Below are 17,239 nucleotides of genomic sequence, written 5' to 3'. Positions count from 1 at the left end.
AAAAACCTAACTTATACCAAAACTAACTTTTTCTTAAAAACCTAACTTATACCAAAACTAGCTTTTTCTAAAAAACCTAACTTATACCAAAACTAACTTTTTCGAAAAAACCTTACTTTTTCGACAAAACCTAACTTTTAAAAAAACTATTTTTTTCGAAAAAACCTAACTTTTACCAAAACTAACTTTTTCTAAAAAACCTAACTTTTTCGAAAAAACCTTACTTTTTCGAAAAAACCTAACTTTTACCAAAACTAACTTTTTCTTAAAAACCTAACTTTTTCTCAAAAACCTAACTTATACCAAAACTAACTTTTTCGAAAAAACCTAACTTATACCAAAACTAACTTTTTTGAAAAAACCTAACTTATACCAAAACTAACTTTTTCGAAAAAACCTAACTTTTTCTAAAAAACCTAACTTTTACCAAAACTAACTTATTATTAAAAACCTAACTTTTTCTCAAAAACTTATAACTTATACCAAAACTAACTTTTTCTTAAAAACCTAACTTTTTCTTAAAAATCTAACTTTTTCTAAAAACCTAACTTATACCAAAACTAACTTTTTCGAAAAAACCTAACTTATACCAAAACTAACTTTTTCTAAAAAACCTTACTTTTTCGAAAAAACCTAACTTATACCAAAACTAACTTTTTCGAAAAAACCTAACTTATACCAAAACTAACTTTTTCTTAAAAACCTAACTTATACCAAAACTAACTTTTTCGAAAAAACCTAACTTATACCAAAACTAACTTTTTCTAAAAAACCTTACTTTTTCGAAAAAACCTAACTTATACCAAAACTAACTTTTTCGAAAAAACCTAACTTATACCAAAACTAACTTTTTCTTAAAAACCTAACTTATACCAAAACTAACTTTTTCGAAAAAACCTAATTTATACCAAAACTAACTTTTTCGAAAAAACCTAACTTATACCAAAACTAACTTTTTCTTAAAAACCTAACTTATACCAAAACTAACTTTTTCGAAAAAACCTAACTTATACCAAAACTAACTTTTTCGAAAAAACCTAACTTATACCAAAACTAACTTTTTCTTAAAAACCTAACTTATACCAAAACTAACTTTTTCGAAAAAACCTAACTTATACCAAAACTAACTTTTTCTAAAAAACCTTACTTTTTCGAAAAAACCTAACTTTTACCAAAACTAACTTTTTCGAAAAAACCTAACTTTTTCATAAAAACCTAACTTATACCAAAACTAACTTTTTCGAAAAAACCTAACTTATACCAAAACTAACTTTTTCATAAAAACCTAATTTATACCAAAACTAACTTTTTCGAAAAAACCTAACTTTTTTATAAAAACCTAACTTATACCAATACTAACTTTTTCGAAAAAACCTAACTTATACCAAAACTAACTTTTTCATAAAAACCTAACTTATACCAAAACTAACTTTTTCGAAAAAACTCAACTTATACCAAAACTAACTTTTTCTTAAAAACCTAACTTATACCAAAACTAACTTTTTCGAAAAAACCTAACTTATACCAAAACTAACTTTTTCTAAAAAACTTAACTTATACCAAAACTAACTTTTTCGAAAAAACCTAACTTATACCAAAACTAACTTTTAAGAAAAAACCTAACTTATACCAAAACTAACTTTTTCTAAAAAACCTAACTTATACCAAAACTAACTTTTTCGAAAAAACCTAACTTATACCAAAACTAACTTTTTCGAAAAAACCTTACTTTTTCGACAAAACCTAACTTTTAAAAAAACTAATTTTTTCGAAAAAACCTAACTTTTACCAAAACTAACTTTTTCTAAAAAACCTAACTTTTTCGAAAAAACCTTACTTTTTCGAAAAAACCTAACTTTTACCAAAACTAACTTTTTCTAAAAAACCTAACTTTTTCTCAAAAACCTAACTTATACAAAAACTAACTTTTTCGAAAAAACCTAACTTATACCAAAACTAACTTTTTCGAAAAAACCTAACTTATACCAAAACTAACCTTTTCTTAGAAACCTAACTTATACCAAAACTAACTTTTTCTTAAAAACCTAACTTATACCAAAACTAACTTTTTCGAAAAAACCTAACTTATACCAAAAGTAACTTTTTCGAAAAAACCTAACTTATACCAAAACTAACTTTTTCTAAAAAACCTTACTTTTTCGAAAAAACCTAACTTATACCAAAACTAACTTTTTCGAAAAAACCTAACTTATGCCAAAACTAACTTTTTCGAAAAAACCTAACTTATACCAAAACTCACTTTTTCTAAAAAACCTAACTTATACCAAAACTAACTTTTTCGAAAAAACCTAACTTATACCAAAACTAATTTTTTCGAAAAAACCTAACTTTTACCAAAACTAACTTATTCTAAAAAACCTAACTTTTTCTCAAAAACCTAACTTATACCAAAATTAACTTTTTCTTAAAAACCTAACTTTTTCTAAAAAACCTAACTTATACCAAAACTAACTTTTTCGAAAAAACCTAACTTATACCAAAACTAACTTTTTCTTAAAAACCTAACTTATACCAAAACTAACTTTTTCGAAAAAACCTAACTTATACCAAAACTAACTTTTTCTAAAAAACCTTACTTTTTCGAAAAAACCTAACTTTTACCAAAACTAACTTTTTCGAAAAAACCTAACTTTTTCATAAAAACCTAACTTATACCAAAACTAACTTTTTCGAAAAAACCTAACTTATACCAAAACTAACTTTTTCTTAAAAACCTAACTTATACCAAAACTAACTTTTTCGAAAAAACCTAACTTTTTCATAAAAACCTAACTTATACCAAAACTAACTTTTTCGAAAAAACCTAACTTATACCAAAACTAACTTTTTCGAAAAAACCTAACTTATACCAAAACTAACTTTTTGTAAAAAACCTTACTTTTTCGAAAAAACCTAACTTTTACCAAAACTAACTTTTTCGAAAAAACCTAACTTTTTCGAAAAAACCTAACTTATACCAAAACTAACTTTTTCGAAAAAACCTAACTTATACCAAAACTAACTTTTTCTTAAAAACCTAACTTTTACCAAAACTAACTTTTTCGAAAAAACCTAACTTTCTCATAACAACCTAACTTATACCAAAACTAACTTTTTCTTAAAAACCTAACTTATACCAAAACTAACTTTTTCTTAAAAACCTAACTTATACCAAAACTAACTTTTTCTTAAAAACCTAACTTATACCAAAACTAACTTTTTCGAAAAAACCTAACTTATACCAATACTAACTTTTTCGAAAAAACCTAACTCATACCAAAACTAACTTTTTCTTAAAAACCTAACTTATACCAAAACTAACTTTTTCTTAAAAACCTAACTTATACCAAAACTAACTTTTTCGAAAAAACCTAACTTATACCAAAAATAACTTTTTCGAAAAAACCTAACTTATACCAAAACTAACTTTTTCGAAAAAACCTAACTTATACCAAAACTAACTTTTTCGAAAAAACCTAACTTATACCAAAACTAACTTTTTCGAAAAAACCTAACTTATACCAAAACTAACTTTTTCTTAAAAACCTAACTTATACCAAAACTAACTTTTTCGAAAAAACCTAACTTATACCAAAACTAACTTTTTCTTAAAAACCTAACTTATACCAAAACTAACTTTTTCTAAAAAAACCTAACTTATACCAAAACTAACTTTTTCGAAAAAACCTAATTTATACCAAAACTAACTTTTTCGAAAAAACCTAACTTATACCAAAACTAACTTTTTCGAAAAAACCTAACTCATACCAAAACTAACTTTTTCGAAAAAACCTAACTTATACCAAAGCTAACTTTTTCGAAAAAACCTAACTTATACCAAAACTAACTTTTTCTAAAAAACCTAACTTATACCAAAACTAACTTTTTCTTAAAAACCTAACTTATACCAAAACTAACTTTTTCGAAAAAACCTAACTTATACCAAAACTAACTTTTTCTAAAAAACCTTACTTTTTCGAAAAAACCTAACTTTTACCAAAACTAACTTTTTCGAAAAAACCTGACTTTTTCATAAAAACCTAACTTATACCAAAACTAACTTTTTCGAAAAAACCTAACTTATACCAAAACTCACTTTTTCTAAAAAACCTAACTTTTTCTAAAAAACCTAACTTTTACCAAAACTAACTTTTTCTAAAAAACCTAACTTATACCAAAACTAACTTTTTCTAAAAAAACTTACTTATACCAAAACTAACTTTTTCGAAAAAACCTAACTTATACCAAAACTAACTTTTTCGAAAAAACCTAACTTATACCAAAACTAACTTTTTCGAAAAACCTAATTTATACCAAAACTAACTTTTTCGAAAAAACCTAACTTATACCAAAACTAACTTTTTCGAAAAAACCTAACTTATACCAAAACTAACTTTTTCTAAAAAACCTAACTTATACCAAAACTAACTTTTTCTTAAAAACCTAACTTATACCAAAACTAACTTTTTCGAAAAAACCTAACTTATACCAAAACTAACTTTTTCTAAAAAACCTAATTTATACCAAAACTAACTTTTTCGAAAAAACCTAACTTATACCAAAACTAACTTTTTCGAAAAAACCTAACTTATACCAAAACTAACTTTTTCGCAAAAACCTAACTTATAAAAAAACTAACTTTTTCGAAAAAACCTAACTTATACCAAAACTAACTTTTTCTAAAAAACCTTACTTTTTCGAAAAAACCTAACTTTTACCAAAACTAACTTTTTCAAAAAAAACCTGACTTTTTCATAAAAACCTAACTTATACCAAAACTAACTTTTTCGAAAAAACCTAACTTATACCAAAACTAACTTTTTCTTAAAAACCTAACTTATACCAAAACTAACTTTTTCGAAAAAACCTAACTTTTTCTTAAAAACCTAACTTATACCAAAACTAATTTTTTCGAAAAAACCTAACTTATGCCAAAACTAACTTTTTCGAAAAAACCTAATTTATACCAAAACTAACTTTTTCGAAAAAACCTAACTTATACCAAAACTAACTTTTTCTAAAAAACCTTACTTTTACCAAAACTAACTTTTTCGAAAAAACCTAACTTATACCAAAACTAACTTTTTCTTAAAAACCTAACTTATACCAAAACTAACTTTTTCGAAAAAACCTAACTTTTTCTTAAAAACCTAACTTATACCAAAACTAACTTTTTCTCAAAAACCTAACTTGTACCAAAACTAACTTTTTCTCAAAAACCTAACTTATACCAAAACTAACTTTTTTAAAAAACCTAACTTATACCAAAACTAACTTTTTCGAAAAAACCTAACTTTTTCTAAAAAACCTAACTTTTACCAAAACTAACTTATTATAAAAAACCTAACTTTTTCTCAAAAACCTAACTTATACCAAAACTAACTTTTTCTTAAAAACCTAACTTTTTCTTAAAAATCTAACTTTTTCTTAAAAACCTAACTTATACCAAAACTAACTTTTTCGAAAAAACCTAACTTATACCAATACTAACTTTTTCTTAAAAACCTAACTTATACCAAAACTAACTTTTTCGAAAAAACCTAACTTTTTCGAAAAAACCTAACTTATACCAAAACTAACTTTTTCTAAAAAACCTAACTTATACCAAAACTAACTTTTTCTTAAAAACCTAACTTATACCAAAACTAACTTTTTCGAAAAAACCTAACTTATACCAAAACTAACTTTTTCGAAAAAACCTAACTTTTTCTTAAAAACCTAACTTATACCAAAACTAACTTTTTCGAAAAAACCTAACTTATACCAAAACTAACTTTTTCTTAAAAACCTAACTTATACCAAAACTAACTTTTTCGAAAAAACCTAACTTATACCAAAACTAACTTTTTCGAAAAAACCTAACTTATACCAAAACTAACTTTTTCGAAAAAACCTAACTCATACCAAAACTAACTTTTTCGAAAAAACCTAACTTATAAAAAAACTAACTTTTTCGAAAAAACCTAACTTATACCAAAACTCACTTTTTCTAAAAAACCTAACTTATACCAAAACTAACTTTTTCTAAAAAACCTTACTTATACCAAAACTAACTTTTTCGAAAAAACCTAACTTTTACCAAAACTAACTTTTTCGAAAAAACCTAACTTTTTCATAAAAACCTAACTTATACCAAAACTAACTTTTTCGAAAAAACCTAACTTTTTCATAAAAAACCTAACTTTTACCAAAAAACCTAACGTTTTCTAAAAAACCTAACTTATACCAAAACTAACTTTTTCTAAAAAACCTAACTTATACCAAAACTAACTTTTTCTTAAAAACCTAACTTTTTCGAAAAAACCTAACTTTTTCGAAAAAACCTAACTTTTACCAAAACTTACTTTTTCTAAAAAACCTAACTTTTTCTCAAAAACCTAACTTATACCAAAACTAACTTTTTCGAAAAAACCTAACTTTTACCAAAACTAACTTTTTCGAAAAAACCTAACTTTTTCATAAAAACCTAACTTATACCAAAACTAACTTTTTCTAAAAAACCTAACTTATACCAAAACTAACTTTTTCTAAAAAAATAACTTATACCAAAACTAACTTTTTCTAAAAAACCTAACTTATACCAATACTAACTTTTTCGAAAAAACCTAACTTATACCAAAACTAACTTTTTCGAAAAAACCTAACTCATACCAAAACTAACTTTTTCGAAAAAACCTTACTTATAAAAAAACTAACTTTTACGAAAAAACCTAACTTATACCAAAACTCACTTTTTCTAAAAAACCTAACTTATACCAAAACTAACTTTTTCTAAAAAACCTTACTTATACCAAAACTAACTTTTTCGAAAAAACCTAACTTATACCAAAACTAACTTTTTCGAAAAAACCTAACTTTTACCAAAACTAACTTATTCTAAAAAACCTAACTTTTTCTCAAAAACCTAACTTTTACCAAAACTAACTTTTTCGAAAAAACCTAACTTATAAAAAAACTAACTTTTTCGAAAAAACCTAACTTATACCAAAACTAACTTTTTCGAAAAAATCTAACTTATAAAAAAACTAACTTTTTCTTAAAAACCTAACTTTTTCTAAAAAACCTAACTTTTTCGAAAAAACCTAACTTTGTACCAAAACTAACTTTTTCGAAAAAACCTAACTTATAAAAAAACTAACTTTTTCGAAAAAACCTAACTTATACCAAAACTAACTTTTTCTAAAAAACCTTACTTTTTCGAAAAAACCTAACTTTTACCAAAACTAACTTTTTCTAAAAAACCTAACTTATACCAAAATTAACTTTTTCTTAAAAACCTAACTTATACCAAAACTAACTTTTTCGAAAAAACCTAACTTATACCAAAACTAACTTTTTCTTAAAAACCTAACTTATACCCAAACTAACTTTTTCGAAAAAACCTAACTTATACCAAAACTAACTTTTTCTAAAAAACCTTACTTTTTCGAAAAAACCTAACTTTTACCAAAACTAACTTTTTCGAAAAAACCTAACTTTTTCATAAAAACCTAACTTATACCAAAACTAACTTTTTCTAAAAAACCTTACTTTTTCGAAAAAACCTAACTTTTACCAAAACTAACTTTTTCGAAAAAACCTAACTTTTTCTTAAAAACCTAACTTTTACCAAAAACTAACTTTTTCGAAAAAACCTAACTTATACCAAAACTAACTTTTTCTAAAAAACCTAACTTATACCAAAACTAACTTTTTCGAAAAAACCTAACTTATACCAAAACTAACTTTTTCGAAAAAACCTATCTTTTACCAAAACTAACTTATTCTAAAAAACCTAGCTTTTTCTCAAAAAATTAACTTAGACCAAAATTAACTTTTTCTTAAAAACCTAACTTTTTCTTAAAAACCTAACTTATACCAAAACTAACTTTTTCTAAAAAAACCTAACTTATACCAAAACTAACTTTTTCGAAAAAACCTAATTTATACCAAAACTAACTTTTTCGAAAAAACCTAACTTATACCAAAACTAACTTTTTCGAAAAAACCTAACTTATACCAAAACTAACTTTTTCTAAAAAACCTAACTTATACCAAAACTAACTTTTTCTAAAAAACCTAACTTATACCAAAACTAACTTTTTCTTAAAAACCTAACTTATACCAAAACTAACTAATTTCGAAAAAACCTAATTTATACCAAAACTAACTTTTTCGAAAAAACCTAACTTTTTCATAAAAACCTAACTTATACCAAAACTAACTTTTTCTTAAAAACCTAACTCATACCAAAACTAACTTTTTCTTAAAAACCTAACTTATACCAAAACTAACTTATACCAAAACTAACTTTTTCTTAAAAACCTAACTTATATCAAAACTAACTTTTTCGAAAAAAACCTAACTTATACCAAAACTAACTTTTTCTAAAAAACCTTACTTTTTCGAAAAAACCTAACTTATACCAAAACTAACTTTTTCGAAAAAACCTAACTTTTTCATAATAACCTAACTTATACCAAAACTAACTTTTTCGAAAAAACCTAACTTATACCAAAATTAACTTTTTCGAAAAAACCTAACTTTTTCTAAAAAACCTAACTTTTACCAAAACTAACTTATTATAAAAAACCTAACTTATACCGAAACTAACTTTTTCTAAAAAACCTAACTTATACCAAAACTAACTTTTTCTCAAAAACCTAACTTATACCAAAACTAACTAATTTCGAAAAAACCTAATTTATACCGAAACTAACTTTTTCGAAAAAACCTAACTTATACCAAAACTAACTTTTTCTAAAAAACCTTACTTTTTCGAAAAAACCTAACTTTTACCAAAACTAACTTTTTCGAAAAAACCTAACTTTTTCATAAAAACCTAACTTATACCAAAACTAACTTTTTCATAAAAACCTAACTTATACCAAAACTAACTTTTTCGAAAAAACCTAACTTATACAGAAACTAACTTTTTCGAAAAAACCTAACTTATACCAAAACTAACTTTTTCGAAAAAATTTTACTTATACCAAAACTAACTTTTTCGAAAAAACCTAACTTATACCAAAACTAACTTTTTCGAAAAAACCTAACTTATACCAAAACTAACTTTTTCGAAAAACCTAATTTATACCAAAACTAACTTTTTCGAAAAAACCTAACTTATACCAAAACTAACTTTTTCGAAAAAACCTAACTTATACCAAAACTAACTTTTTCTAAAAAACCTAACTTATACCAAAACTAACTTTTTCTTAAAAACCTAACTTATACCAAAACTAACTTTTTCGAAAAAACCTAACTTATACCAAAACTAACTTTTTCTAAAAAACCTTACTTTTTCGAAAAAACCTAACTTTTACCAAAACTAACTTTTTCAAAAAAAACCTGACTTTTTCATAAAAACCTAACTTATACCAAAACTAACTTTTTCGAAAAAACCTAACTTATACCAAAACTAACTTTTTCTTAAAAACCTAACTTATACCAAAACTAACTTTTTCGAAAAAACCTAACTTTTTCTTAAAAACCTAACTTATACCAAAACTATTTTTTTCGAAAAAACCTAACTTATGCCAAAACTAACTTTTTCGAAAAAACCTAATTTATACCAAAACTAACTTTTTCGAAAAAACCTAACTTATACCAAAACTAACTTTTTCTAAAAAACCTAACTTTTACCAAAACTAACTTTTTCGAAAAAACCTAACTTATACCAAAACTAACTTTTTCTTAAAAACCTAACTTATACCAAAACTAACTTTTTCGAAAAAACCTAACTTTTTCTTAAAAACCTAACTTATACCAAAACTAACTTTTTCTCAAAAACCTAACTTGTACCAAAACTAACTTTTTCTCAAAAACCTAACTTATACCAAAACTAACTTTTTTAAAAAACCTAACTTATACCAAAACTAACTTTTTCGAAAAAACCTAACTTTTTCTAAAAAACCTAACTTTTACCAAAACTAACTTATTATAAAAAACCTAACTTTTTCTCAAAAACCTAACTTATACCAAAACTAACTTTTTCTTAAAAACCTAACTTTTTCTTAAAAATCTAACTTTTTCTTAAAAACCTAACTTATACCAAAACTAACTTTTTCGAAAAAACCTAACTTATACCAATACTAACTTTTTCTTAAAAACCTAACTTATACCAAAACTAACTTTTTCGAAAAAACCTAACTTTTTCGAAAAAACCTAACTTATACCAAAACTAACTTTTTCTAAAAAACCTAACTTATACCAAAACTAACTTTTTCTTAAAAACCTAACTTATACCAAAACTAACTTTTTCGAAAAAACCTAACTTATACCAAAACTAACTTTTTCGAAAAAACCTAACTTTTTCTTAAAAACCTAACTTATACCAAAACTAACTTTTTCGAAAAAACCTAACTTATACCAAAACTAACTTTTTCTTAAAAACCTAACTTATACCAAAACTAACTTTTTCGAAAAAACCTAACTTATACCAAAACTAACTTTTTCGAAAAAACCTAACTTATACCAAAACTAACTTTTTCGAAAAAACCTAACTCATACCAAAACTAACTTTTTCGAAAAAACCTAACTTATAAAAAAACTAACTTTTTCGAAAAAACCTAACTTATACCAAAACTCACTTTTTCTAAAAAACCTAACTTATACCAAAACTAACTTTTTCTAAAAAACCTTACTTATACCAAAACTAACTTTTTCGAAAAAACCTAACTTTTACCAAAACTAACTTTTTCGAAAAAACCTAACTTTTTCATAAAAACCTAACTTATACCAAAACTAACTTTTTCGAAAAAACCTAACTTTTTCATAAAAACCTAACTTTTACCAAAAAACCTAACGTTTTCTAAAAAACCTAACTTATACCAAAACTAACTTTTTCTAAAAAACCTAACTTATACCAAAACTTACTTTTTCTTAAAAACCTAACATTTTCTAAAAAACCTAACTTTTACCAAAACTAACTTTTTCGAAAAAACCTAACTTTTACCAAAACTAACTTTTTCGAAAAAACCTAACTTTTACCAAAACTAACGTTTTCTTAAAAACCTAACTTATACCAAAACTAACTTTTTCGAAAAAACCTAACTTATACCAAAACTAACTTTTTCGAAAAAACGTAACTTATACCAAAACTTACTTTTTCTTAAAAACCTAACATTTTCTAAAAAACCTAACTTATACCAAAACTAACTTTTTCGAAAAAACCTAACTTATACCAAAACTAACTTTTTCGAAAAAACCTAACTTATACCAAAACTTACTTTTTCTAAAAAACCTAACATTTTCTAAAAAACCTAACTTTTACCAAAACTAACATTTTCGAAAAAAACCTAACTTTACCAAAACTAACTTTTTCGAAAAAACCTAACTTATACCAAAACTAACTTTTTCGAAAAAACCTTACTTATACCAAAACTAACTTTTTCGAAAAAACCTAACTTTTTCGAAAAAACTTAACTTATACCAAAACTAACTTTTTCGAAAAAACCTAACTTATAACAAAAATAACTTTTTCGAAAAAACCTAACTTATACCAAAACTAACTTTTTCTTAAAAACCTAACTTTTTCTTAAAAACCTAACTTATACCAAAACTAACTTTTTCAAAAAAACCTAACTTTTTCGAAAAAACCTAACTTATACCAAAACTTACTTTTTCGAAAAAACCTAACTTATACAAAACTAACTTTTTCTCAAAAACCTAACTTATACCAAAACTAACTTTTTCTAAAAAACCTAACTTTTTCTCAAAAACCTAACTTATATCAAAACTAACTTTTTCGAAAAAAAATAACTTAAACCAAAACTAACTTTTTCGAAAAAACCTAACTTTTTCTTAAAAACCTAACTTATACCAAAACTAACTTTTTCGAAAAAACCTAACTAATACCAAAACTAACTTTTTCAAAAAAACCTAACTTATACCAAAGCTAACGTTTTCTTAAAAACCTAACTTATACCAAAACTAACTTTATCGAAAAAACCTAACTTATACCAAAACTAACTTTTTCGAAAAAACCTAACTTATACCAAAACTAACTTTTTCTCAAAAACCTAACTTATACCAAAACTAACTTTTTCTAAAAAACCTAACTTTTTCGAAAAAACCTAACTTATACCAAAACTAACTTTTTCTCAAAAACCTAACTTTTCGAAAAAACCTAACTTATACCAAAACTAACTTTTTCGAAAAAACCTAACTTTTACCAAAACTAATTTTTTCTTAAAAACCTAACATTTACCAAAACTAACTTTTTCTAAAAAACCTAACTTATACCAAAACTAACTTTTTCGAAAAAACCTAACTTTTTCGAAAAAACTTAACTTATACCAAAACTAACTTTTTCGAAAAAACCTAACTTATACCAAAACTAACTTTTTCTTAAAAACCTAACTTATACCAAAACTAACTTTTTCGAAAAAACCTAACTTATACCAAAACTAACTTTATAAAAAAAACCTAACTTATACCAAAACTAACTTTTTCGAAAAAACCTAACTTATACCAAAACTAACTTTTTCTCAAAAACCTAACTTATACCAAAACTAACTTTTTCTAAAAAACCTAACTTTTTCGAAAAAACCTAACTTATACCAAAACTAACTTTTTCTCAAAAACCTAACTTATACCAAAACTAACTTTTTCTCGAAAACCTAACTTATACCAAAACTAACTTTTTCGAAAAAACCTAACTTATACCAAAACTAACTTTTTCTAAAAAATCTAACTTATACCAAAACTAACTTTTTCGAAAAAACCTAACTTATACCAAAACTAACTTTTTCTTAAAAACCTAACTTATACCAAAACTAACTTTTTCGAAAAAACCTAACTTATACCAAAACTAACTTTTTCTTAAAAACCTAACTTTTACTAAAACTAACTTTTTCTTAAAAACCTAACTTATAACAAAACTATCTTTTTCTTAAAAACCTAACTTATACCAAAACTAACTTTTTCTAAAAAAACCTAACTTATACCAAAACTAACTTTTTCGAAAAAACCTAACTTGTACCAAAACTAACTTTTTCTTAAAAACCTAACTTATACCAAAACTAACTTTTTCGAAAAAACCTAACTTTTTCATAAAAACCTAACTTATACCAAAACTAACTTTTTCGAAAAAACCTAACTTATACCAAAACTAACTTTTTCTTAAAAACCTAACTTATACCAAAACTAACTTTTTCGAAAAAACCTAACTTATACCAAAACTAACTTTTTCTTAAAAACCTAACTTATACCAAAACAAACTTTTTCTAAAAAACCTAACTTATACCAAAACTAACTTTTTCTTAAAAACCTAACTTATACCAAAACTAACTTTTTCGAAAAAACCTAACTTATACCAAAACTAACTTTTTCGAAAAAACCTAACTTTTTCGAAAAAACCTAACTTATTCGAAAAAACCTAACTTTTGACAAAACTAACTTTTTCTTAAAAACCTAACTTTGTCTTAAAAACCTAACTTATACCAAAACTAACTTTTTCGAACAAACCTAACTTATACCAAAACTAACTTTTTCTAAAAAACCTAACTTTTTCGAAAAAACATAACTTATACCAAAACTAACTTTTTCGAAAAAACCTAACTTATACCAAAACTAACTTTTTCTAAAAAACCTAATTTATACCAAAACTAACTTTTTCGAAAAAACCTAACTTATACCAAAACTAACTTTTTCTTAAAAACCTAACTTATACCAAAACTAACTTTTTCTAAAAAACCTAATTTAAACCAAAACTAACTTTTTCGAAAAAACCTAACTTATACCAAAACTAACTTTTTCTTAAAAACCTAACTTTTTCGAAAAAACCTAACTTTTTCGAAAAAACCTAACTTTTGGCAAAACTAACTTTTTCTTAAAAACCTAACTTTGTCTTAAAAACCTAACTTATACCAAAACTAACTTTTTCTAACAAACCTAACTTATACCAAAACTAACATTTTCTAAAAAAACTTACTTTTTCGAAAAAACATAACTTATACCAAAACTAACTTTTTCTAAAAAACCTAATTTATACCAAAACTAACTTTTTCGAAAAAACCTAACTTATACCAAAACTAACTTTTTCTTAAAAACCTAACTTTTTCGAAAAAACCTAACTTATACCAAAACTAACTTTTTCTTAAAAACCTAACTTTTTCGAAAAAACCTAACTTTTACCAAAACTAACTTTTTCGAAAAAACCTAACTTTTACCAAAACTAACTTTTTCTAAAAAACCTAACTTTTTCGAAAAAACCTAACTTATACCAAAACTAACTTTTTCGAAAAAACCTAACTTATACCAAAACTAACTTTTTCTAAAAAACTTAATTTATACCAAAACTAACTTTTTCGAAAAAACCTAACTTATACCAAAACTAACTTTTTCTTAAAAACCTAACTTATACCAAAACTTACTTTTTCTAAAAAACCTAATTTAAACCAAAACTAACTTTTTCGAAAAAACCTAACTTATACCAAAACTAACTTTTTCTTAAAAACCTAACTTTTTCGAAAAAACCTAACTTTTTCGAAAAAACCTAACTTTTGGCAAAACTAACTTTTTCTTAAAAACCTAACTTTGTCTTAAAAACCTAACTTATACCAAAACTAACTTTTTCTAACAAACCTAACTTATACCAAAACTAACTTTTTCTAAAAAACCTAACTTTTTCGAAAAAACATAACTTATACCAAAACTAACTTTTTCTAACAAACCTAACTTATACCAAAACTAACTTTTTCTAAAAAACCTAATTTAAACCAAAACTAACTTTTTCGAAAAAACCTAACTTATACCAAAACTAACTTTTTCTTAAAAACCTAACTTTTTCGAAAAAACCTAACTTATACCAAAACTAACTTTTTCTTAAAAACCTAACTTTTTCGAAAAAACCTAACTTTTACCAAAACTAACTTTTTCGAAAAAACCTAACTTTTACCAAAACTAACTTTTTCTAAAAAACCTAACTTTTTCGAAAAAACCTAACTTATACCAAAACTAACTTTTTCGAAAAAACCTAACTTATACCAAAACTAACTTTTTCTAAAAAACTTAATTTATACCAAAACTAACTTTTTCGAAAAAACCTAACTTATACCAAAACTAACTTTTTCTTAAAAACCTAACTTTTTCGAAAAAACCTAACTTTCTCGAAAAAACCTAACTTTTGACAAAACTAACTTTTTCTTAAAAACCTAACTTTGTCTTAAAAACCTAACTTATACCAAAACTAACTTTTTCTAACAAACCTAACTTATACCAAAACTAACTTTTTCTAAAAAACCTAACTTTTTCGAAAAAACATAACTTATACCAAAACTAACTTTTTCGAAAAAACCTAACTTATACCAAAACTAACTTTTTCTAAAAAACCTAATTTATACCAAAACTAACTTTTTCGAAAAAACCTAACTTATACCAAAACTAACTTTTTCTTAAAAACCTAACTTATACCAAAACTAACTTTTTCTAAAAAACTTAATTTATACCAAAACTAACTTTTTCGAAAAAACCTAACTTATACCAAAACTAACTTTTTCTTAAAAACCTAACTTTTTCGAAAAAACCTAACTTTTTCGAAAAAACCTAACTTTTAACAAAACTAACTTTTTCTTAAAAACCTAACTTTGTCTTAAAAACCTAACTTATACCAAAACTAACTTTTTCTAACAAACCTAACTTATACCAAAACTAACTTTTTCTAAAAAACCTAATTTAAACCAAAACTAACTTTTTCGAAAAACCTAACTTTTTCTAAAAAACCTAACTTTTACCAAAACTAACTTTTTCTAAAAAACCTAACTTTTTCGAAAAAACCTAACTTATACCAAAACTAACTTTTTCTAAAAAACCTAACTTATACCAAAACTAACTTTTTCTCAAAAACCTAACTTTTTCGAAAAAACCTAACTTTTACCAAAACTAACTTGTTCTAAAAAACCTAACTTATACCAAAACTAACTTTTTCGAAAAAACCTAACTTATACCAAAACTAACTTTTTCGAAAAAACCTAACTTATACCAAAACTAACTTTTTCTTAAAAACCTAACTTTTACCAAAACTAACTTTTTCGAAAAAACCTAACTTATAACAAAACTAACTTTTTCGAAAAAACCTAACTTTTACCAAAACTAACTTTTTCGAAAAAACCTAACTTATACCAAAACTAACTTTTTCTAAAAAACCTAACTTTTTCGAAAAAACCTAACTTATACCAAAACTAACTTTTTCTAAAAAACCTAACTTATACCAAAACTAACTTTTTCTAAAAAACCTAATTTATACCAAAACTAACTTTTTCGAAAAAACCTAACTTATACCAAAACTAACTTTTTCTAAAAAACCTAACTTTTACCAAAACTAACTTTTTCTAAAAAACCTAACTTTTTCGAAAAAACCTAACTTATACCAAAACTAACTTTTTCGAAAAAACCTAACTTATATTAAAACTAACTTTTTCTAAAAAACCTAACTTTTTCGAAAAAACCTAACTTATACCAAAACTAACTTTTTCTAAAAAACCTAACTTATACCAAAACTAACTTTTTCTAAAAAACCTAATTTATACCAAAACTAACTTTTTCTAAAAAACCTTATTTATAAAAAAACTAACTTTTTCGAAAAAACCTAACTTTTACCAAAACTAACTTTTTCTAAAAAACCTAACTTTTTCGAAAAAACCTAACTTATACCAAAACTAACTTTTTCGAAAAAACCTAACTTATACCAAAACTAACTTTTTCTAAAAAACCTAATTTATACAAAAACTAACTTTTTCGAAAAAACCTAACTTATACCAAAACTAACTTTTTCTTAAAAACCTAACTTTTTCGAAAAAACCTAACTTTTTCGAAAAAACCTAACTTTTGACAAAACTAACTTTTTCTTAAAAACCTAACTTTGTCTTAAAAACCTAACTTATACCAAAACTAACTTTTTCTAACAAACCTAACTTATACCAAAACTAACTTTTTCTAAAAAACCTAATTTATACCAAAACTAACTTTTTCGAAAAAACCTAACTTATACCAAAACTAACTTTTTCTAAAAAACCTAACTTTTTCGAAAAAACATAACTTATACCAAAACTAACTTTTTCGAAAAAACCTAACTTATAACAAAACTAACTTTTTCGAAAAAACCTAACTTTTACCAAAACTAACTTTTTCGAAAAAACCTAACTTTTTCTTAAAAACCTAACTTATACCAAAACTAACTTTTTCGAAAAAACCTAACTTATACCAAAACTAACTTTTTCGAAAAAACCTAACTTATACCAAAACTAACTTTTTCTTA

At 24.1% G+C, this 17,239-nt stretch overlaps 1 long non-coding RNA gene across 2 annotated transcripts; it reads right to left on the bottom strand.

The window, feature by feature from the left end:
- Nucleotides 1–339: 339 nt before the first annotated feature.
- On the bottom strand, nucleotides 340–16,106 carry LOC125774276 (uncharacterized). Of its 2 annotated transcripts, none has more exons than XR_007420736.1 (3): nucleotides 16,059–16,106; nucleotides 8,484–8,537; nucleotides 340–362 (listed from the first exon to the last, which is right to left on the bottom strand). It is a non-coding gene; the product is annotated as an uncharacterized LOC125774276 (long non-coding RNA). The 2 variants fall into 2 exon arrangements; XR_007420737.1 differs by lacking the exon at nucleotides 16,059–16,106 and adding an exon at nucleotides 9,614–9,661.
- Between the last annotated feature and the right edge of the window lie 1,133 nt (nucleotides 16,107–17,239).

The sequence above is a fragment of the Anopheles funestus genome, unplaced genomic scaffold, assembly GCF_943734845.2.
Source record: "Anopheles funestus unplaced genomic scaffold, idAnoFuneDA-416_04 scaffold_299_ctg1, whole genome shotgun sequence".
Lineage (NCBI taxonomy): Eukaryota > Metazoa > Arthropoda > Insecta > Diptera > Culicidae > Anopheles > Anopheles funestus.
This window is presented reverse-complemented; position numbering and strand designations above follow the sequence as displayed.